The 23015-nt window shown below is 44.4% G+C and overlaps 1 long non-coding RNA gene across 6 annotated transcripts; it reads right to left on the bottom strand.

Annotated features, from left to right (window-relative positions):
• Positions 1 to 13668: 13668 nt before the first annotated feature.
• LOC125539660 lies at positions 13669 to 17783 on the bottom strand. 6 transcript variants are annotated; one of them, XR_007296931.1, is made up of 6 exons: positions 17221 to 17783; positions 17051 to 17125; positions 15901 to 16021; positions 15612 to 15811; positions 14913 to 14992; positions 13669 to 14023 (listed from the first exon to the last, which is right to left on the bottom strand). It is a non-coding gene; the product is annotated as an uncharacterized LOC125539660 (long non-coding RNA). The 6 variants fall into 6 exon arrangements; XR_007296928.1 differs by having other exon boundaries at positions 13669 to 14012; positions 15593 to 15811; XR_007296929.1 differs by having other exon boundaries at positions 15593 to 15811.
• Between the last annotated feature and the right edge of the window lie 5232 nt (positions 17784 to 23015).

Here is a 23015-nt window from a genome sequence, read left to right on the forward strand (position 1 = left end):
TGCTTGTGCACTTTGCCATGCCATGCATATTAAACCGGACATGCATCATACTTGGTTGTGCATTGTGCCATGCTTATGTGGTGGTTGTTTTACTTTGTTGTTTGCTTCTTTCCGGTGTTGCTTCTTCGGGTTAGTTCCGATAACGTCGCGTTGGTGAGGATCCGTTCGACTACGTCCGTTTGCCTTCTTCATTGACTCGTTTTTCTTCCTTGCGGGATTTCAGGCAAGATGACCATACCCTCGAAATCACTTCTATCTTTGCTTGCTTAGTTGCTCGCTCTTTTTCTATGCATATGCTGCGATACCTACCACTTGCTTATCATGCCTCCTATATTGATGAACCAAGCCTCTAACCCACCTTGTCCTAGCAAACCGTTGTTTGGCTATGTTACCACTTTGCTCAGCCCCTCTTATAGCGTTGTTAGTTGCAGGTGAAGATTGGAGCTTGTTCCATGTTGGAACATGGATATTTTGTTGGGATATCACAATATCTCTTATTTAATTAATGCACCTATATACTTGGTAAAGGGTGGAAGGCTCGGCCTTATGCCTGGTGTTTTGTTCCACTCTTGCCGCCCTAGTTTCCGTCATATCGGTGTTATGTTCCTGGATTTTGCGTTCCTTACGCGGTTGGGTTATAATGGGAACCCCTTGACAGTTCGCCTTGAATAAAACTCTTCCAGCAAGGCCCAACATTGGTTTTACCATTCGCCACCTAGCCTTTTCTTTCCCTTGGGTAGGCCTGCCCAAGGGTTATCTTTATTGAACCCCTGGGCCAGTGCTCCTCTGAGTGTTGGTCCAACCCAGAGCACCGTGTGGGGCCGTCCCTTGGCAACTTGGGTTATGTTGGCTCCTGTACGCTTAGCTTATCCGGTGTGCCCTGAGAACGAAATATGTGCAACTCCTATCGGGATTTGTCGGCACAGCGGGTGGTCTTGCTGGACTTGTTTTACCATTGTCAAGGATGTCTTGTAACCTGGATGCCGAGCCTGATCGGATTGTCTTGGGAGAAGGAATATCCTTTGTTGACCGTGAGAGCTTGTGATGGGCTAAGTTGGGACACCCCTACAGGGATTTGAACTTTCGAAAGCCGTGCCCGCGGTTATGGGCAGATGGGAATTTGTTAATGTCCGGTTGTAGAAAACCTGAAGTTGACCTTAATTAAAATACATCAACCGCGTGTGTAACCGTGATGGTCTCTTTCGGGCGGAGTCCGGGAAGTGAACACGGTGTTGGAGTTATGCTTGACGTAGGTTGTTCTAGGATCACCTCTTGATCATAGTTTCTCGACCGCGCTTTGCCTTCTCTTCTCGCTCTCATTTGTGTATGTTTAGCCACCATATATGCTAGTCGCTTGCTGCAGCTCCACCTCATACCTTTTACCCTTCCTATAAGCTTAAATAGTCTTGATCGCGAGGGTGTAAGATTGCTGAGTCCTCGTGACTCACAGATACTTCCAAAACCAGTTTGCAGGTGCTGATGTTACCGAGCAGGTGACGCAACCAAGCTCAAGGAGGAGCTCGATGAAGATCTTGTCCTTTATGTTGCTTCGTTCTAGTTGATCAGTAGTGGAGCCCAGTTGGGGTCGATCGGGGATCTGTGTAGCATTTGGGGTAGTCTTCTTTTATTTTGGTTCCGTAGTCGGACCTTGATTGTATCTGGTTGATGTAATGCTTTAATTCATGTATTGTGTGAAGTGGCGATTGTAAGCCAACTATGTATCTCTTTCCCTTGTGTATTACATGGGTTGTGTGAAGATTACCTCACTTGCGACATTGCTTTCAATGCGGTTATGCCTCTAAGTCGTGCTTCGACACGTGGGAGATATAGCCGCATCGAAGAGAGTGTGGCTGCCTTGGCAGCCGCACACAAAACGGCCTCACCAACTAAAGCACTCGATAGGTCGTCAAGACTATGGACACGGTTAGACGAGTCCGACGCAGCTATATGTACTTCATACAGGTTTGACGGCCACACCCCTATTACAAATACAAGGGGCTCAACGAGCGCAGACAAGTGGCAATTTTTACTCATCTTGAATTGTACATGGTTTCTTTAAACCTACCTTTTTGCACGACAACTTTTCACCTCAGTTCCTCTCTTTTACAGATGACCATCGTGCTACACCCGTCCAGGATACGGCACAACGGAGACACAGGCGCAGACGTGCAGCAGGGACCCGTTCCAAGGATTCTTTTTAGATTAAGACCCTGCGTAAACCATTCTTACTGTCTCTTGTTGATACACATCCCTCGGATTCTCAGTACTATTGAGAAGGATGCTGACGTCTTGGCATGTGGCCACGTCAAAATAATGCACGTACCTGGACACCAGGGGCTTCTTACAAAGGGCACTGTTTAGGCCCGATTTACACCATAAAGACCGAATACCTTAGGGAGTGTTCGGCGTCGCGAGTTTGGCCTTATATGCATCAGCTCCGAATCATGTCTTTGGTCAAATGTTGGGTTTTCCCGGCTCCTGTGTTTTGCTGCCTTACGTTCCGCTCTATCGGCTAAGGCGGCACCAGGAGAACTACTGCGATTGTGCCCTGGTTCATCCGGACGAGCACCTCAGTAGAGAAAGCCGAAAACTGACAGTCATGATATAGCGTGAGACTGGTCAACCACTCGATGACCTATCGGAATGTTAGAATTCCTCCGCCTTAACGAAGGGCCGTTTCCCGGCCAGGCATGTACGCACCCCGAATTTGGATGAGTGCGGAGCCACCAGGGGCTATGTAGTATCCCCACTATCAAACTCCTATGGCTAAGTGAAAGTGTTAAAGCTTTATAGTCCGGTTGCCTAGTTCGTTGCACCATCACCTCCTTATTAGGACCAAGGCGTTGGATTAAGTGTGAATACGCGTCTTCTGCGAACACCCCCGCATTATATGCGTGGGGGCTGAAGCCGACAACTGCAATCTTTCAGGTTATACACATGTATACATAAACGGCCGCACAGGAGGCATCATATTACTTTCGGGCAAAAGTATAAATACAGCCTTGATAAAATTAATAAAAACATTGTTTTTACAATGGGAATACATGTCACTCAAACATAATATTCTTCGAGCACTGGGCCTCTATCAAACGAGCACCCTCAAGAACTTCTTCAAAATAGTGCTCAGCACCCACTCGGCCTATGGCCGAACCCTGCGCCGCAACAGTGGTAGCATCCATCTCCGCCCAGTATGCTTTGACACGGGCAAGGGCCATCCGTGAGCCTTCTATGCACGACGACCTCTTCATCGCATTGATGCGCGGCACCGCACCAAGGAACTGCTACACTAAGCTAAAATAGTTGTTCGGCTTTGGCTTTTCCGGCCACAGATAATCTACGACGGACCTCATGGCAAGTCCGGACAACCTATTGAGTTCGGCCCATTCAGCTAGCTGATCGGTTAATTGAAGCGGACACTCTGGCATGTTGAACTGCGACCAGAACAGCTTGTCCACTTCACGGTCTGTTTGATCTCGGAAGTATTCGACCACATCGATAGCGCTCGCCGCCAAGTCCAGATATGTGTCCGCCGAACTCCACAGCCGATCCAGAGGATCATACCGCGGATCTCCGAACTTCCTCCGCAGCAAAAAGGGCTTCCCAGCCACAATATCACAGGCTTCACGCAGTTCCTCCTTCTTCGCTCTCATATCAAAGCGGGTGTCTTTGGTCACCATCGTGGCCTTTTCAAGGTCCGTCGCCTTCGCTCGGTTTTCTTCTTCAAGGAACTGGCAACGGTCGCCAGTGTCTTTTAACTTTACAGCCATCTTGTCCATTTTCTCTTTGCTCTCGCAATGTGCGGCCTTCTCGGCTCTCAACTCTTCGGCCACCTTCAAAGCAGCCGCATTACTAATCCTTGCTTGTTCTTTGGCTCGGGCAAGTTCCACCCGAAGGGTCTCCATGATGGCAGTTCCATCTGTAGTCACAACATATTAAAGATACTAGCATCACGCTGCTCTTCCTATGTGACATTCACTAGAAAACATTACTTACCCTGCGCCTCGTCAAACCACTTGTTAACAAGCTCGATGTCGGCATCTGCCGCATCCTGTTGCCGCTTTAGTTCGGCAAACTCATTAGTCCGGCTAGCCACCGGAGCTTCCACCACCTGCACATAAATGCGGTATGGTTATTACCTGGGACTACGATCCTCTGTTTGCCGCTGTTCTCGGCGACAACCAGAGCCTCAGGGGCTACTATCTACACAGGGCACACCTAAAAATGTGCGGTACTATCACAAATGTATATCATTTCACATACCTCAAAACCCGTCAGTAGACTCATAAAGGCTTCATGCAACCCGCTTTCGGCGGACGAAATCCTTTCCATCACCGTACCCATCAACGTATGGTGTTCTTCTGAGATAATTGCTCGCTCTAGCGTGCATCCGACCGCATACCAGACGGTGCCGGATTCTTTTGGTTGCTCTCTTCAAGAGCCGGACACTGGGACTTCGGGCGACCATAGGATTATCTTCTGGCCTCACCTGATCCGGCAAGGCCCTCCGTGATGACACTTCAAGGTCGCCCGCTTCTTGAGCGGGGGAGTCCGAGGGAGGCGTTTCGCTCTCCATCATCTCCGGAAGAAGATCCCCCGAAGACGAGCTCTGCTGAGAAGGGCTAAGATCCGAACTGCAAGATAAATGCTTCGGTTATTTTCCTCAGAGGTAAGGTAGTATATATTCACTATTAAAGTACTTTTTGATTACTTACAGCTTGTTAGAGGGCTGATCCACGTGCGGACTTTGTGCGGCAAGAGCACCCTCCAAGGCAGGACCCTCTGGTGGAGATTTCTTCTCCCGTTTGGAAACCTTGGTTTCTGGATCTTCAGAGGCAGTCCTCTTCCTTCCCTGAAGCGAGAGAAGGTCAGATTCTTCCCCTTGGTTATCCTCCTTCACGGAGGCACTCATTCCCTCGGTTGGAATTGGTAGCGATGGGGGCCCGCTTTCGCCCTCATTATTCCCCACTTTATCTTCCTTTGAGGGATCTGGGCAAGGTGCTAGCTCGAGCATCTTTTCCAGTACCGGATTGTCCAAACCCTCAGGAAGGGGGGCCAAACACCGAATCATCTTCGCCTTTGTTAGCCAGTCCTGGTCAAAGAGCGATTTCTCAGAATGACGTCATGATAAATGAAAGACGGTGTGTTCGGCTAGAGGATTACTTACTTGGTCGATGATGCGGTTGCTGCTCAGGCCCACGTCCTCGGTAGTATCCGGACACTCTATTTGGGGTCCGAAGAATGATTTATACATCTCCTTGTTCGTCAGGCTAAGGAAATTCTGGATAGTGCGTGGTCCTTCTGGGTTGAACTCCCATATGCTGAGGGGCCGGCGTTTGCAAGGCTGGACTCGACGAACCAGCATGACTTGCACCACCATAACCAGACTGAAATCTCCTTCAAAGAGATCTTGAATACGGCTTTGCAATATTTGCACATCCTTGGCTGGACCCCAGCTCAGCCCTCTGCTGATCCATGACATCAGTTGTGGTGGAGGGCCCGAGCGGAAAGCAGGGGCAGCCACCCACTTGGCACTTCTGGGAGCTGTGATGTAAAACCACTCCCGTTGCCATAATCCGGACACCTATGGAAAGGAACCCTTTGGCCATGGAGCTCCAGCGATCTTGCTTATTAATGCGCCTCCGCACGCTACATGCTGCCCCTCGACTATCTTCGGCTTCACGTCAAAGGTCTTAAGCCACAGGCCGAAGTGAGGGGTAATGCGGAGGAAGGCCTCACATACGACAATAAATGCCGAGATGTGGAGAAAGGAGTCCGGGGCTAGATCATGGAAATCTAGCCCGTAATAGAACATCAAACCCCTAATGAAGGGATCCAGAGTGAGTCCTAGACCTCGGAGGAAGTGGGAAATGAACACAACGTTCTCGTTGGGTTCGGGAATAGGGACGACCTGCCCTTGGGCAGGAAGCCGATGCGAAACCTCGGCGGTCAGGTATCTGGACTCCCTCAACTTCTTGATATCCTCTTCCGTAATGGAGGAGGGCATCCACCGGCCTTGAAGGCTAGATTCGGACATGATTGAAGGTCCGAAGCACCTGACCTGGGCTTTGGGTGTTAGAACTCGAGGCGGGGGAAGGATTCGATTGAGCACGGGAGGGAAAAAGGTAAAAGCCTTGTCCCTTTATAAAGAGGGTGAATATCAAGCGTCCTCCTAGTGGTCGTTTGGGACTTGCCTAAAATCTAGGAGTCCTAGGCACGGTTGGGTTACCCACGACCGTATTGATGAGAATCCCATAATTAGGGGAACACGATCTCTGCTTTGACAAGACGTGTCAAGAAACCGCATCACGTTATGTGTGGAGCTGGTTGAAGAAAAACGGTTCGAATAATCACCGAGCCATGGCCCGATGTCATGTTGCCAAAGCGTGTCAGCGGATTAAGATTTGTGGAAATATTCTTCTCTCTACGGTGGTATGTGGAATTTATTTTGCAGGGTCGGACACTATCCTGGTATTCAAACTCTTTTGTGATGTGTTCGGAGGAGGAACCCACCTTGCAATGCCAAAGACAACACTGCGCGCCGGACTCATCGTCATTGAAGCCTGGTTCAGGGGCTACTGAGGGAGTCCTGGATTAGGGGGTCTCCGGACAGCCGGACTATATCCTTTGGCCGGACTGTGGGACTATGAAGATACAAGATTGAAGACTTCGTCTCGTGTCCGGATGGGACTCTACTTAGCGTGGAAGGCAAGCTAGGCAGTACGGATATGGACATCTCCTCCTTTGTAACCGACCTTGTGTAACCCTAACCCTCTCCGGTGTCTATATAAACCGGAGGGTTTTAGTCCGTAGGACAACAGACAATCATACCATAGGCTAGCTTCTAGGGTTTAGCCTCTCCGATCTCGTGGTAGATCAACTCTTGTAATACCCATATCATCAAGAATAAATCAAGCAGGATGTAGGGTTTTACCTCCATCAAGAGGGCCCGAATCTGGGTAAAACATCATGTTCCCTGCCTCCTGTTACCATCCGCCTTAGACGCACAGTTCGGGACCCCCTACCCGAGATCCGCCGATTTTGACACCGACAGGCATGTTATTTACTTCTGTGATGAAGCTGCTAGAATTGCTAGACCTAATACTAAAAATAAACATAGACCTGTTGTAGGCATGCCTGTTATTTCTGTTAAAATAGGAGATCATTGCTATCATGGCTTATGTGATATGGGTGCTAGTGCAAGTGCAATACCCCATTCCTTATACAAAGAAATTATGCATGATATTGCACCTGCTGAGATAGAAGAGATTGATGTTACAATTAAGCTTTCCAATAGAGATACTATTTCACCAGTTGGGATTGTTAGAGATGTTGAAGTCTTGTGTGGGAAAGTTAAATACCCTACTGATTTTCTTGTTCTTGGTTCCCCACAAGATAACTTTTGTCCTATTATATTTGGTAGACCCTTCTTGAATATTGTTAATGCTAAGATAGATAGCAATAAAGATATTGTTTCTGTTGGTTTAGGGGATATGTCCCATGAATTTAATTTTGCTAAATTTCGTAGACAACCCCATGATAAAGAATTGCCTAGTGAAGATGAAATTATTGGTCTTGCTTCTATTGCCGTGCCTCCTAGTGATCCTTTAGAACAATATTTGCTAGACCATGAAAATGGTATGTTTATGAATGAAAGAAGGGAAATAGATGAAGTATTCTTTAAAAGGGACCTATTTTGAAGCACAACTTGCCTGTTGAAATCTTAGGGGATCCTCCTCCACCTAAGGGTGATCACGTGTTTGAGATTAAGCCTTTACCTGATACTCTTAAATATGCTTATCTTGATGAGAAAGAGATATATCCTATTATTATTAGTGCTAACCTTTCAAAGCATGAAGAAAAGAAATTATTGAAAACTCTAAAGAAGCACCGTGCTGCTATTGGATATACTCTTGATGATCTTAAGGGCATTAGTCCCACTCTATGCCAGCACAAAATAAAACTGGAGAAAGATGCTAAACCGGTTGTTGATCACCAACGACGGTTAATCCCTAAGATGAAAGAAGTGGTAAGAAAAGAAATACTAAAGCTTCTAGAGGCGGGTATAATTTATCCCGTTGCTGATAGTCAGTGGGTAAGTCCTGTCCATTGTGTCCCTAAGAAGGGAGGTATTACTATTGTTCCTAATGATAAAGATGAATTGATCCCACAAAGAATTGTTACAGGTTATAGAATGGTAATTGATTTACGTAAACTAAATAAAGCCACTAAAAAGGATCATTACCCTTTACCTTCTATTGATCAAATGCTAGAAAGGTTATCCAAGCATACACATTTTTGCTTTCTAGATGGTTATTTTGGTTTCTCTCAAATACCTGTGTCAAAAGAGGATCAAGAAAAGACAACTTTTACTTGCCCTTTCGGTACCTTTGCTTATAGATGTATGCCTTTTGGTTTATGTAATGCACCTGCTACCTTTCAAAGATGTATGACTGCTATATTCTCTGACTTTTGTGAAAAGATTGTTGAGGTTTTCATGGATGATTTCTCCGTTTACGGAACTTATTTTGATGATTGCTTAAGCAACCTTGATCGAGTTTTGCAGAGATGTGAGGAAACTAATCTTGTCTTGAATTGGGAGAAGTGCCACTTTATGGTTAATGAAGGTATTGTCTTCGGGCATAAAATTTCTGAAAGAGAGGTATTGAAATTGATAAAGCTAAGGTTGATGCTATTTAAAGATGTCGTGTCCTAAGGACATTAAAGGTATAAGAAGTTTCCTTGGTCATGCCGATTTTTATAGGAGGTTCGTTAAGGACTTCTCTAAAATTTCTCGGCCTCTAACTAATCTTATACAAAAAGATGTTCCTTTTGTCTTCGATGATGACTGTGTACAAGCATTTGAAATACTTAAGAAAGCTTTGATTTCTGCACCTATTGTTCAGCCTCTTGATTGGAATTTACCATTTGAAATTATGTGTGATGCTAGTGATTATGCTGTAGCGGATGTTCTAGGACAAAGAGTTGATAAGAAATTAAATGTTATCCAATATGCTAGTAAAACTCTAGACAGTGCCCAGAGAAATTATGCTACTACTGAAAAAGAATTTTTAGCAGTTGCATTTGTTTGTGATAAGTTCAGACCTTATATTGTTGATTCCAAGGTAAATATTCACACTGATCATGCTTCTATTAAATATCTTATGGAAAAGAAAGATGCTAAACCTAGACTTATTAGATGGGTTCTCTTGCTACAAGAATTTGATTTGCATATTATTGATAGAAAGGGAGCTGAGAACCCCGTTGCACACAACTTGTTTAGGTTAGAGAATGTTCTTGATGACCCACTACCTATTGATGATAGCTTTCCTGATGAACAATTAGCTGTCATAAATGCTTCTCGTACTGCTCCATGGTATGCTGATTATGCTAATTATATTCTTGCTAAGTTTATACCACCTAGTTTCACATACCAGCAAAAGAAAAAGTTCTTCTATGATTTAAGACATTACTTCTGGGATGACCCGCATCTTTATAAAGAAGGAGTAGATGGTGTTATTAGATGTTGTGTACCTGAGCATGAACAGGAACAGATCCTACGCAAGTGTCACTTTGAAGCTTATGGAGGACACCATGCTGGAGACAGAACTGCACATAAGGTATTGCAATCCGGTTTTATTGGCCTACTCTCTTCAAGGATGCCTGTAAGTTTGTTTTGTCTTGTGATGAATGTCAAAGAATTGGTAATATTAGTAGACGTCAAGAAATGCCTATGAATTATTCACTTGTTATTGAACCATTCGATGTTTGGGGCTTTGATTATATGGGACCGTTTCCTTCCTCTAATGGGTATACAAATATTTTAGTTGCTATTGATTACATTACTAAGTGGGTAGAAGCTATTCCAACTAGTAGTGATGATCATAACACCTCTATTAAGATGCTTAAAGAAGTTATTTTTCCGAGGTTTGGAGTTCCTAGATACTTAATGACTGATGGTGGTTCACATTTTATTCATGGTGCTTTTCATGAAATGCTTGCTAAGTATGATGTTAATCATAGAATTGCATCTCCATATCATCCACAGTCTAGTGGTCAAGTAGAATTGAGCAATAGAGAGCTTAAATTAATTTTGCAAAAGACTGTTAATAGATCTAGAAAGAATTGGTCCAAGAAACTTGATGATGCATTATGGGCCTATAGAACTGCATATAAAAATCCTATGGGTATGTCTCCGTATAAAATGGTTTATGGTAAAGCATGTCACTTACCTCTTGAACTAGAACATAAGGCATATTGGGCCATTAAAGAGCTCAATTATGATTTCAAACTTGCCGGTGAGAAGAGGCTTTTTGACATTAGCTCACTTGATGAATGGAGAACCCAGGCTTATGAGAATGCCAAACTATTTAAAGAAAAAGGTAAAGATGGCATGATAAAAGGATACAAAAGCGTGAGTTTAATGTAGGTGATTATGTATTATTATACAACTCTCGTTTAAGATTTTTTGCAGGCAAACTTCTCTCTAAATGGGAAGGTCCTTACATCATCGAGGAGGTCTATCGTTCCGGTGCCATAAAAATCAACAACTTTGAAGGCACAAATCTGAGGGTGGTGAACGGTCAAAGAATCAAACATTATATCTCAGGTAATCCCATAAATGTTGAAACTAATGTTATTGAAACCGTAACCCCGGAGGAATACATAAGGGACACTTTCCAGAACGTTTCAGACTCCGAAAAGGAATAGGTACATGGTATGGTAAGTAAACCGACTCCAAAACAGTTCTAATGGCAATTTTTCTTTGTTTTGGAATATTTAAGAAAATAGGAAAATAAGAAGTAGCCCGGGAAGGACACGAGGCATCCATGAAGGTGGAGGGCGCGCCCCCTGCCTCGTGGGCACCTCGTGTGCTCTCCGGACTCTGTTTTCTTGCACGATACTTCTTTTGGTCGGTAAAAATTCATTATATAATCTCCCGAAGATTTTGACCACCGTATCACGCAAACATCCTCTGCTTTTGTTTCAAGCTATTTCTGTTGCAGATTTAGAGCAAGATGTCTTCTCAAGAGTCAGTCGGGGAGAGTCGGTTGTCTCATCCGACACCGGTGCCAAGAGCAAACAGCAATGCTTACCACTTTGGGCCATCACTGAGGAAGAGATTGAGGCTGACTTGAAAAGGATAGATGCCATGGAGGGGGATGAAGAAGTTACTTCTTGTTTCCGAGCTGGATTCACGATGGGGGGACTATAGAGCTTAGCTATTCCAAACTCGGTCATCCCTTCCAATGTTAGATTTCTTTCTTATGAAAATACGAAAAAGAGTGTTACTTGTTCTCCCACAGCGATGCAACATCCTTGGGTGAAAGGAGCTTTAGCCGTCACGGGCAATCTCCGTAAGGAAATAATGGACCTCAAGCAGCAAGCCAACAAGCTTGAGGAATAGAATCGTATCCTGAGGGGCATCATCGCCAAGAATATCACATCACCACCCCCGAAGAAGGAGACATAAACACATGGGTATGGGCACTCCCCTTGGCAACTGCCAAGCATGGGGGAGTGCCCTGGTATCGTATCACCATCACACTTTTATCTTTACCATTTTTCTTAGTTCGATCCTTTTCGTAATATCTTGATCTAGTAGAATAAAGTTTTAGTATGATCTAGTTTTGAGTTTTGCTTTATGATCCTTCTATGTAATCGAGTCCGTGAGCTATATATAATAAAGATTAGTATTGAGTCAAGGGCTTGATTATTTTGCTATGATCTTGAGGGAATAGAATAAAAGAGAAGAAATAAAAATAAATAAAGAGATCATATGGACCTTATGGAGAGTAATGACTTCACATATAAAGAGTATGATGAATAAAAATTGTTGAGAGTTGACAAACATAGTTTTGGTCATCGTTGCAATTAATAGGAAGTAATAAAGAAAGAGAGGTTTTCACATATAAATATACTATCTTGGACATCTTTTATGATTGTGAGCACTCATTAAAGTATGATATGCTAAAGAGTTGATGTTGGACAAGGAAGACAACCTAATGGGTTATGTTTTCTTGCATCTGAGATAAATTATATTTTCATGGATCATCCTGTTGGGGAACGTAGTAATTTCAAAAAAATTCCTACGCGCATGCAAGATCATGGTGATGCATAGCAACGAGAGGGGAGAGTATGTCTACGTACCCTCTAGACCGAAAGCGGAAGCGTTTATCAACGTGGTTGATGTAGTCATACACCTTCACGATCCGTCCCGACCAAGTACCGAACGTACGGCACCTCCACATTCAGTACACGTTCAACTCGATGACGTCCTCGCCTTCTTGATCTAGCAAGAGGGGCAAAGTAGCAGATGAGTTCCGTCGGCACGACGGCGTGGTGACGATGTTGGTGAAGAACAATCTCCGCAAGGCTTCGCCTAAGCACTACGAAAACTATTACGGAGGACAAACTAGAGGGGACAGGGTTGCCGGCACACGGCTTGGTGTTTCTTGATGTGTCTTGGGTGATAGCCCTACCCCTCTATTTATATGTTCAGCCTTGGGGTCGAAACTTGGAGTAAAAGCCTCCACAAAGTCGGTTTCACCCAAAAGGCAAGAGTCCTTCTTGGACTCGAGGGCCAGATGCCAGGGACCCTGGCGTCTGGCTCTTGGACTCCGCAAAACTTCCTTTTGCGCTTTCCAAAAACCCTGTGGGCTTTCCCCTTTGGCCCAAATAAAGTGTTCTCGTACCCAAACATTTCGGGAAACATTTGGAACCCCTTCCGGTGAATTCCGGAACCCTTCCGAAGACCAAACACTATTATCCCATATATCAAACTTTATCTCCGGACCATTCCGGAGTTCCTCGTCATGTCCGTGATCTTATCCGGAACTCCGAACAACATTCGGTTACCAACATACATAACTCATAAATACTATATCGTCAACGAACGTTAAGCGTGCAGACCCTACGGGTTCGAGAACTATGTAGACATGACCGAGACACTTCTCTGGTCAATAACCAATAGCGGAACCTGGATGCCCATATTGGTTCCTACATATTCTACGAAGATCTTTATCGGTCGAACCGCAGAACAACATACGTTGCTCCGTTTGTCATCGGTATGTTACTTGCCCGAGATTCGATCGTCAGTATCTCAATACCTAGTTCAATCTCGTTACCGGCAAGTATCTTTACTTGTTCCGTAATGCATCATCCGGCAACTAACTCATTAGTTACATCGCTTGCAAGGCTTATAGTGATGTGAATTCACTACACCACGACACTCAAAACAGCATCAAACAATGTGTCGGTATATGTCACCTAAGGCGACACATTTAGTGTCGGCAAAGACTTTTACCGACATAAAGGAGTTGTCGCCTATAGTCCTGTCGGGAAAGGTCTTTCCCGACAGATAAATCTTTGCCGACACATACTATGACAGGCTTGGTGAGGTCTACGCCGACAGACATTTGTACGCCAACAGACAGTGCTATGCCCACAGTTCATCTGACAGTGTGCTATGCCGACAGATACTATGACACCCATTGCTATGCCGACAGTTCATCTATTAGCGTGCTCCACCGACAGATAGTGCGATGCTCAATAGTTTTGCCGACACATTTGCTGCCAGCATTCTACTTTTCAGCACAAATGCAAATGCACCATATTTTAACATGAAATGACATTCATAATATTCAATTTATGTTTAGTGTGCAATACATAAACAAACAAAACATACTCTTCGATTCATCACAACATACCATTGATTAATACATTCATTCAAGCATATATAGAAGATTCAGTAGTTTCCTACACTCAAGTCAACTACAACCAATAAGTAAATAAGTTGACATACAAGACATGGTCTATTACAAAATATGATGGCTATGCTCCTAAGAGACCCAATTGTTCGATCACTTGACTACTACAAAATATTAAGGAAGAGACCAAATCTCTTCGATCACCAAGCTGACATCAACTTCCATATCCACAAAATGTGTCGAACATGTTATGAACAAAACCGACCATCAAAACATCTTGTATCAACTTCTGGATGTGCCATTTCGCTGCAAAAGAACTTACATGTTTGAGCAATATTAGAAATGAGAATTTGTTAAAATTTGTGAGTTGCCTTTGATCCCAAAGATCTAAAAATAGAATATGTACTACAAATAATTTGGTTACAGAAGATATCCTTAACAAAGCACCAACAAAAGTCGGGCTAGCAACTAGTTTATCACATGCCTTAATAGAAAAATTATGCACTCATTGACTCGGATCTGTTCCAAGGCATAACAAATAAGGTTCTTATTGTAACTTTACAGATTTGTATTTGAAGGTCCTCAACCATCAAATAATCAGATATGCACTTGTACATGTACCAGAAGTCATATGTGTGATAGCAGGAAATGCACTTGGTAAAAAAAGCCATTTCGAAGACCATATGGTTGCACATGCATCTTGGTTCAATAGATGCACTCTAGTTAGGCATTGTCTAGTGTGAGTAATTGCTAGGATGATCTTCACACAATTTATAATAAAATCATGCCAGCCATTTACTATGTGCTCTGAGTTCATCTATAGTCCATTTAATTACTACAGGCGCTCAGTTCATCTACAAGCCACTAAACTATTCACAGACCTAGCATAATTATTGATATCCATTAGTAAGCAAATCTGATTTAGAATTGAAACTCGAATGATTCTGTTTAGAAAATGTAAGAAAGTGACCTAGCAAGTAAATGGTGTTACATCTTCCATCACGATAAGAAAGAACAAATGGTTAGAGCATGCACGCTTGTAATAAAGGACATCCAGCCATCAGTTGAGCTAAGAAGTTGCCCTTGAAATGTTACACACATAGCAAAATCATGCATAACATGGTTATATAGACATTTTTCACCATTTCAGGGAGGACAACATAGTTCACGCCGGAATAAAGAAAAGAATGGATAGAAAGCTAGTACCTTGTTCATTACTTGCTTTTACCCTCAAGGAACTTATATAAGTTGATAGTGTGCCATCATGATTTATCACATCTTAGTGCCTGTATATAACCAATGAGTCTTTTTAGTTTCAGATGTCTATACTACAATTATTCTAAATTTGTAACATCAATAAAGATTGAACTATAAGAAATTGCCCAATACTAAGAACACCTTCAAAATTGATTACTTTACAATATTACAATGCAAATGCATTAGAGATCAGATGTAACCTGCACTTCAAATGTCATTAAGAAACACATGGTACTAAGACAACCTAGCATAGCAAGTTCATGCAGAGAGATTTGTGCAAATGGTATTCAGACAGATAGGTTATACAAAAGAAGTCACATAGTGAACAAGGTAAAATAGGTTGGCAACTTGGCATATACCAGCTTCTATCAAAAAAGAATGAAATGTAGTTGTCAAACATGTCGTTTATACTGACCAGACTAGTGAAAATTATGTGCACCAGTTTAAGGCGAACATCTAAGAAGTATAAAATAAATGGGACACATTGCTAGCAGTAAAACAAAATCACGTATATGCATAGTGCAGGGATGCCTCAGTTGGAACAAGGCATGACTGAAGTTTGGTGCACAAATCAGTATTTACAATGAACAAGTGGATCAAATGGATCCTTAAAGAATAGGACCTCCTACCTAAAAAATCAGTATTTACCTATATATATAGAAGTCTGCGGGCAATTTTGATGTGCATGTTTATAGATGAATCCTTGTTATGAAGCTGTATTTGATCTGGACACACGGTGAGAAGGAAGATGTTCCCATGACATGGTTTGTGATGTGATGCTGTTCGATGAGCTTGATGATTCCATTCACAGGACTGTTCTTCTTGATCACCAGCATTTCAGCTTGCATCTGTAAGTTCGTGTTTTGTTTCTTTTTGTGAATTGACGAGAAGCGAATATATGCAGCATGATTTTCAGAATGGTATTGGTTAAGCTGACCTTGAGAGAAACTGCACAGAAATGGAGGTAGTGTTCAAAAGTGTGTTCATCCCCTCGTCCTCGGTCTTCCTGTATGCCTTGAGCTCCTTCTGAAGCTGGCTTGGATCAACCTTTCATAATCCTAGGGCATGAGAGTTGAATCCATTAGTTGATATATAGATAGATAGAAGCACGTCACTAAAATTCTGAAAGAGAAGTAGCATCAATACAAGTAGTGCAAAAAAACATTTAATTGGTGTACCATTAATTACATTGTTGTGCAAATTAGTTGGCAGAGTTTGGAGCTTATACGGGTCATGATTCTGTGGGCAGGTTGATGGACATGCAGCAGGACAAAAAAAAGAAGGTAACGTTGGCCCCTCCCTCAGCAGCCTCGCGCTTGGAGGAAAGGAGCTCACCAATAGCCACATTAGCAACAGATCCAGTGACCCTGCTAGATCATGAAGGGGTGGAGCATGGAGATAGTGACGCACATGGAGGAGGAGATGAGGATGAATGTCATGCAGTATAATTCAAATAAGACACACCATGGGCACCTTGGCAGAGAAGAGCATGAATCGTTGCCACATCATGACTAGGCGAATTAAATAAGTATAACGGGTTTCCTTCGTAGAAAATTAGAGGTTGATCACAATCGCCTACGATATACTCCTTTCGTCCCATAATGTAAGATGTTTTTTGACACTAGGGACGGAGGGAGTATGTTTGTACCATTCTTTAATAGTATCCATGTACAAATCAGCCAAGCACCACCCATGAAAGACATGGCCTTATCCAGCGGCACATATGAGTTATAGGTTGGTCATGTCAGGGAAATTCAAAATAAGCAAACAACAAAGATAAGCCAAACTGTTGTAGGAAAATATATTTGGCTACAACACAAAAAATGTATTGTTTTAGTTTCAGATGTTTGTACTGTAATTATTTTAAATTTGCAACATGAGCTAAGGTTCAAGTGTAAATTTTTTTAGAACTACAAGCTAACGATAAACAATATGTTTCATTCAAAACTAAGGGTAATGATGGAATAATTAAGATGACCATCTGCACAAATAGGTCAAGGTCAATCAATAAGTTAAGTCTGTTCCTATCAATATAGAGACTGTGCCATGAAAACATGATAATAAGTTTAGTCTGTTACTATTCTGACCTCATGTAGGTGTTGACCAAGCTTCAGAAGCCTCTTGTGGAGTTTTCCCTCTGTAAATAGATTCAATTGAAGACGCTGCAGAGATGATATTATTCAGTTCAATGCTAAACCAGGAAGATCTCATGGGAAATATCACACAATCATGAGGAATCACATAAAAGAATACATACAGGATGCAACGGTTGGATTTAAAGGAGGGCAGGACAAGGGGGAATAGGGAGCCATCACCGGAGGTGGAAGAGGGACAGCTGGCTGGCACCTCGGGATGCAGGGGTTTGTGTGGCTCCTTGGCTGTGGATGGAAGCACGGGGTGTAAGGATGCTTTGGGGGGGACTAGTGGCAGTCGGAGAAGCACCAGCGCAAATCGGTGGGCGGGTCGTCCATCGCCAGGGCGACACGTCGGGATGCACCGCGGGCTGGGCAAGAGCTTCGGGTGGCCGCGTGGCGCCGCTGGCGGTGGAGGCGCAGCGGCGCGACCGAATCGGCAGACGCGGCGTCGGTCGCCGGATGAGCTGACGACGGGGCTTCACCTCAGGCTGCTGGTGGTGGGGCTGCACTGCGAGCTGGACGGGAGCTTCGGGTGGCGCAGGCCCCCGCGGGCGACGGTGGGACGTGCAGCGGCATGACCGAATCGACGGAGAGGAAGGGTGGCGGCGGCTGGTGTGCGATTTAGGTTTAGGTTTGTGTGTGGCCAGGGTGAGATAGTGTGCTTGTGTTCAGAGGAGCGTGGTGACTTGGAAAATATCTGGGATTTGGGCCGCTCGCACGCTCGGCTGTAGCCTCTCAATACTTGGGTCATGGCCCACGCATGGAAACTGGTGGGCTGGATGTGAGAAACGCCGACACTTTTTCCGTTGAAGAGCATCGCTGACACATAATCTATCCGCAAAAGGTACATATGCCGACACAATTTATATAGGGAAATGTTTGTGAACTACCGACGGATAGAGTGTCTATCAACTAAACAATGTCGACAATTGGTGTGTCGGCGTTCTTTCGGATAGATAATGTGTCGCTAATGTACAGCTATGTCAACAGATGCATGTCGCTGTTGTGGTGTCATGGTGTAGTGATTACCGACAGGTCCCAGAGATACCTCTCCGATAATCGGAGTGACAAATCCTAATCTCGATCTATGCCAACTCAACAAGTACCATCGGAGACACCTGTAGAGCACCTTTATAATCACCCTGTTACGTTGTGACGTTTGGTAGCACACAAAGTGTTCCTCCGGTAATCGGGAGTTGCATAATCTCATAGTCATACGAACATGTATAGGTTATGAAGAAAGCAATAGCAACAAACTAAACGATCATCGTGCTAAGCTAACGGATGGGTCAACTCAATCACATCATTCTCTAATGATGTGATCCCATTCATCAAATGACAACTCTTGTCCATGGCTAGGAAACTTAACCATCTTTGATTAACGAGCTAGTCAAGTAGAGGCATACTAGTGACACTCTGTTTGTCTATGTATTCACACATGTACTAAGTTTCCGGTTAATACAATTCTAGTATGAATAATAAACATTTATCATGATATAAGGTAATAAATAATAACTTTATTATTGCCTCTAGGGCATATTTCCTTCAATCTCCCACTTGCACTAGAGTCAATAATCTACTTCACATCTTTATGTGATTAGTTCACATCTTCATGTGACTAATACCCAAAGGGTTTACTAGAGTCAATAATCTAGTTCACATCGCTATGTGATTAATACCCAAAGAGTGATCATGTTTTGCTTGTAAGAGAAGTTTAGTCTATGGGTCTGCAACATTCAGATCTGTATGTATTTCGCAAATTTCTATGTCTACAATGCTCTGCACGAAGCTACTCTAGCTAATTGCTCCAACTTTCAATATGTATCCAGATCGAGACTTAGAGTCATCTAGATCGATGTAAAAGGCTTTCATCAACGTAACTCTTTACGACGAACTCTTTTATCACCTCCATAACCGAGAAATATTTCCTTAGTCCTCTAAGGATAATTTTGACCGCTGTCCGGTGATCTTCTCCTAGATCACTATTATACTCCCTTGCCAGAAAAATGCTAAGGTATACAATAGGACTGGTAAACATCATAGCATACTTCACACCTTGCAACACAGGCAAGAACTCCTTCTTTGACTGTTCCATTTTGAACTACTTCAAAATCTTGTCAAGGTATGTACTCATTGAAAAAACTTATCAAGCGTCTTGATCTATCTCTATAGATCTTGATGCTCAATGTGTAAGCAGCTTCATCGAGGTCTTTCTTTGAAAAACTCTTTTCAAACACTCCTTTATGCTTTCCAGAAAATTCTACATTATTTCTGATCAACAATATGTCATTCACATATACTTATCAGAAATGTTGTAGTGCTCCCACTCACTTTCTTGTAAATACAGGCTTCATCGCAAGTCTGTGTAAAACCATATGCTTTGATCACTTTATCAAAGCATATATTCCAACTCCGAGATGCTAGCACCAGTCCATAGATGGATCGCTGGAGCTTGCTCGCTTTGTTAGCACCTTTAGGATCGGCATAACCTTCTGGTTGCATCATATACAGCTCTTCTTTAAGAAATCCATTAAGGAATACAGTTTTGACATCCATTTGCCAGATTCCATAAAATGTGGCAACTGCTAACATGATTCGGACAGACTTTTAGGCATCGATACGAGTGAGAAAATCTCATCATAGTAAACACCTTGAACTTGTTGAAAACATTTTGCCTCAATTCAAGCTTTGTAGATAGTAACACTACTATCGGCGTCCGTCTTCCTCTTGAAGATCCATTTATTCTTAATGACTCACCGATCATCGGGAAAGTCAATCAAAGTCCATACTTTGTTCTTATACATGGATCCCATCTCAGATTTCATGGCCTCAAGACATTTCACAGAATCTGGGCTCATCATCGCTTCCTCATAGTTCATAGATTCGTCATGGTCTAGTAACATGACTTCCAGAAGGATCACCGTACCGCTCTGGTGCGGACCATACTCTGGTTGTCCTACGAGGTTCGCTAGTAACTTGATATGAAGTTTCATGATCATCATCATTAGCTTCCTCACTAATTGGTGTAGAGATCACTAGAACTGATTTTTGTGATGAACTACTTTCCAATTCGGGAGAAGGTACAATTACCTCAGCAAGTTCAACATTCCTCCCACTCACTTCTTTCGAGAGAAACTCCCTCTCTAGAAAGGATCCACTTTTAGCAACAAAGATCTTGCCTATGGATCTCTGATAGAAGGTGTACCCAACAGTTTCCTTTGGGTATTCTATGAAGACACATTTCTCCGATTTGGGTTCGAGCTTATCAGGTTGAAACTTTTTCACATAAGTATCGCAGCCCCAAACTTTAAGAAACGACAGCTTAGGTTTCTAGCCAAACCACAGTTCATATGGTGTCCTCTCAAAGGATTTAGATGGTGCCCTATTTAACGTGAATGCAGCTATCTCTAATGCATAACCCCAACATGATAGTGATAAATCGGTAAGAGACATCATAGATCACACCATATCTAATAAAGTACGGTTATGACGTTCGGACACACCATTACTGTTGGGAATATAGCTACCAGGTATGACCCGCCCAGGAGGGGCCGGGTCAACCCCAATGGCGGGTTACAAAAGAAGCCAAGTGATATTCAAGATGATGGTTAGTTAAGACTTGTAGAAGGCCTAAGCTCGGAGGCGGCTTAAGGCCCAATATTGTAAACCGCCGTATGTAAGGAAATTGTAAAGAAAGGCATATAAAAGAAGTCACCGAGCCGGACACGTGTTATGAGCCGGCCGGGACTCTGTAGGCCGCCAGGCGTCAACCCATGTATATAAGGGGACGACCCGGCGGCGGCTTAGGACAAGAAACAATAGATCGATAACCAACCCGGCGGATTAGCCCTTGGTGATCGAAACCCCAGAAATTCCAACACAATTAGACATAGGCTTTTACCTTCATCTTGAGGGGCCGAACTAGTATAAACTTCTAGTGTCCTTTGTCCCGATTAACCCCTTTAAGCTTCCTAGTTGCGATGTCCCTACAACTAAGTCCTTTTGCTAGGACATCTGCCGTGACAATTCCACGACAGTTGGCGCCCACCGTGGGGCCAGCGCACGGTGGATTTGAGTTCTTGAAGGGCAACTTCGAAGGTCTCAAGGGATACGCTGTCGGCCGGATGACCAAGAGTCGTCGCAGCAAGCTCTACATCGACGACGAAGGCTGGGGCCCCGAGGCCGGCTCAATTGAGTATGGGTACCGGGTCCCCTTCGACGGAATTCATGTCTTCATCGGCTGGATTGGCAAATCGGGCCCTGAGCCGGACGTCTGCACCGACATCATCGAGACGGCTCAGCGTGCGAGATCCACCCGGGCCCGACCCGCCGTAAAGCGTGCCTTCGTGGGTTGCATCCACGAAGGTGAATACTCGGAAGGATCGGTGGATGGTGGTGAGACGGCCATATGTTCTGACTCTACGTCATCGACAGGCGAGACGGATTCTTTGTATCAACTGCAAGATGGCATGCTTGGGGGCTATTCCGATGGCAGCAGTATTCCAGACCCCTTTGAGTCGCCGAATCGAGCCGGAGTCTTCATGGCTGGCACTCAACCCGGGCAGAACTCCACGGCTGCAGCAACAACAATCACCGGGTCGGCAGCGGCCGGGTCAGGAGACCCCGCGCGCCCTCCAGCTCAGATGCTAATGGACCTCATGGATAAGTTGACGGCTCTGTTGACTGTCGTGGTGGAGCCAGCGAATAAGGCTCAGCATGATGCGGAGGTGGCACGGGTACGTGAAGAGATGGCACAGGCCAAGGGAAATTTAGCATCAAAAGAGGTCAGGATGGCCGCAGAGCGGGCGGCTCTCGATGCTCGTGCTCAGCAGCTTCAAGCGAGGACTTTCCGGCTTTCGGTGGATTTGAACACGTCAAACGAGGTCATGAGGAGAAGGCACCAGAAAACTCAGTCACGTCTGCCTCTGACGTTCGATCCTAGGAACCTTTTTCACACACTCGGGGCCGGTCCAAGTAACCCGCCGGAGGCAAACCGGATTATGACACCCGGAGCACCGATTCAACCACGGGCCATGGAACCACCTCGTATGAATACCGCTCCACCTCATTATACACCAACACCACCGGGTCACTTCTCCAACCCTTTGGAGAACCTCATTGCTGCGTCGGCTCGCTTGGCGTCTCACGCGATGGAAGGCGACTCTCCGACGGCAATCGAAACACGAAGGGTGAGAGAACTTCTTCAGACGGCTCTCGCCCAGCAGGATGCGTACTCTTACAGTCGAGACAGAATCCATTCAACCCCTCGCCCAAGCCGGAGACCGAGCTACAGCAGGCATATGGACTCAGCCGATATGTCGAGCAACGCTCAACGCCGTAACCAACCGCGTAGGCATGAGCCGGCGCAGGGTGGAGCCCTTAACTTGGCGGATCAGGAGAGGATTCGTCAAGAGGCTGAGCGGGCAGTCCAACTGGCAGCTGAGCAGGCGGTTCATCAGGCTTTTCCGGGTTATCCGGCAACCTCTGTTGAGGCGGGAGTAGCCACTAGAACAGGAGGTATCCCTTGCCTGGTGCCGGCTATACGTAATGAGCGCTTGCCAAAAGACTTTAAGGGGCCTCGTAAAGTGCCTGGGGCATGGATTGAAAGTTATGAGATGGACATGGAGCTGTTGGAGGTTAGCGATGCAGCAATGGCTAAGTATTTCACCATGATGTTGGATGGAACGGCTTGCACTTGGTTGAAAGGGTTGCCGCCCAATTCCATCGGCTCATGGGCGGAGTTGAAGGCCCGGTTCATTCAGAACATCAAGGACACATGTAAACAACCTATGTCAATTGTGGACCTGACTAATTGTAAGCAAGAGGAAGGTGAGTCCACGACCCATTGGGTGCGCCGGGTCAAGGAGATAATACATTCATCTGATAAGATGGATGCCGGCTCGGCAGTCTTAATGTT

This window comes from Triticum urartu, chromosome 2, assembly GCF_003073215.2.
Source record: "Triticum urartu cultivar G1812 chromosome 2, Tu2.1, whole genome shotgun sequence".
Taxonomy (NCBI): Eukaryota; Viridiplantae; Streptophyta; class Magnoliopsida; order Poales; family Poaceae; genus Triticum; species Triticum urartu.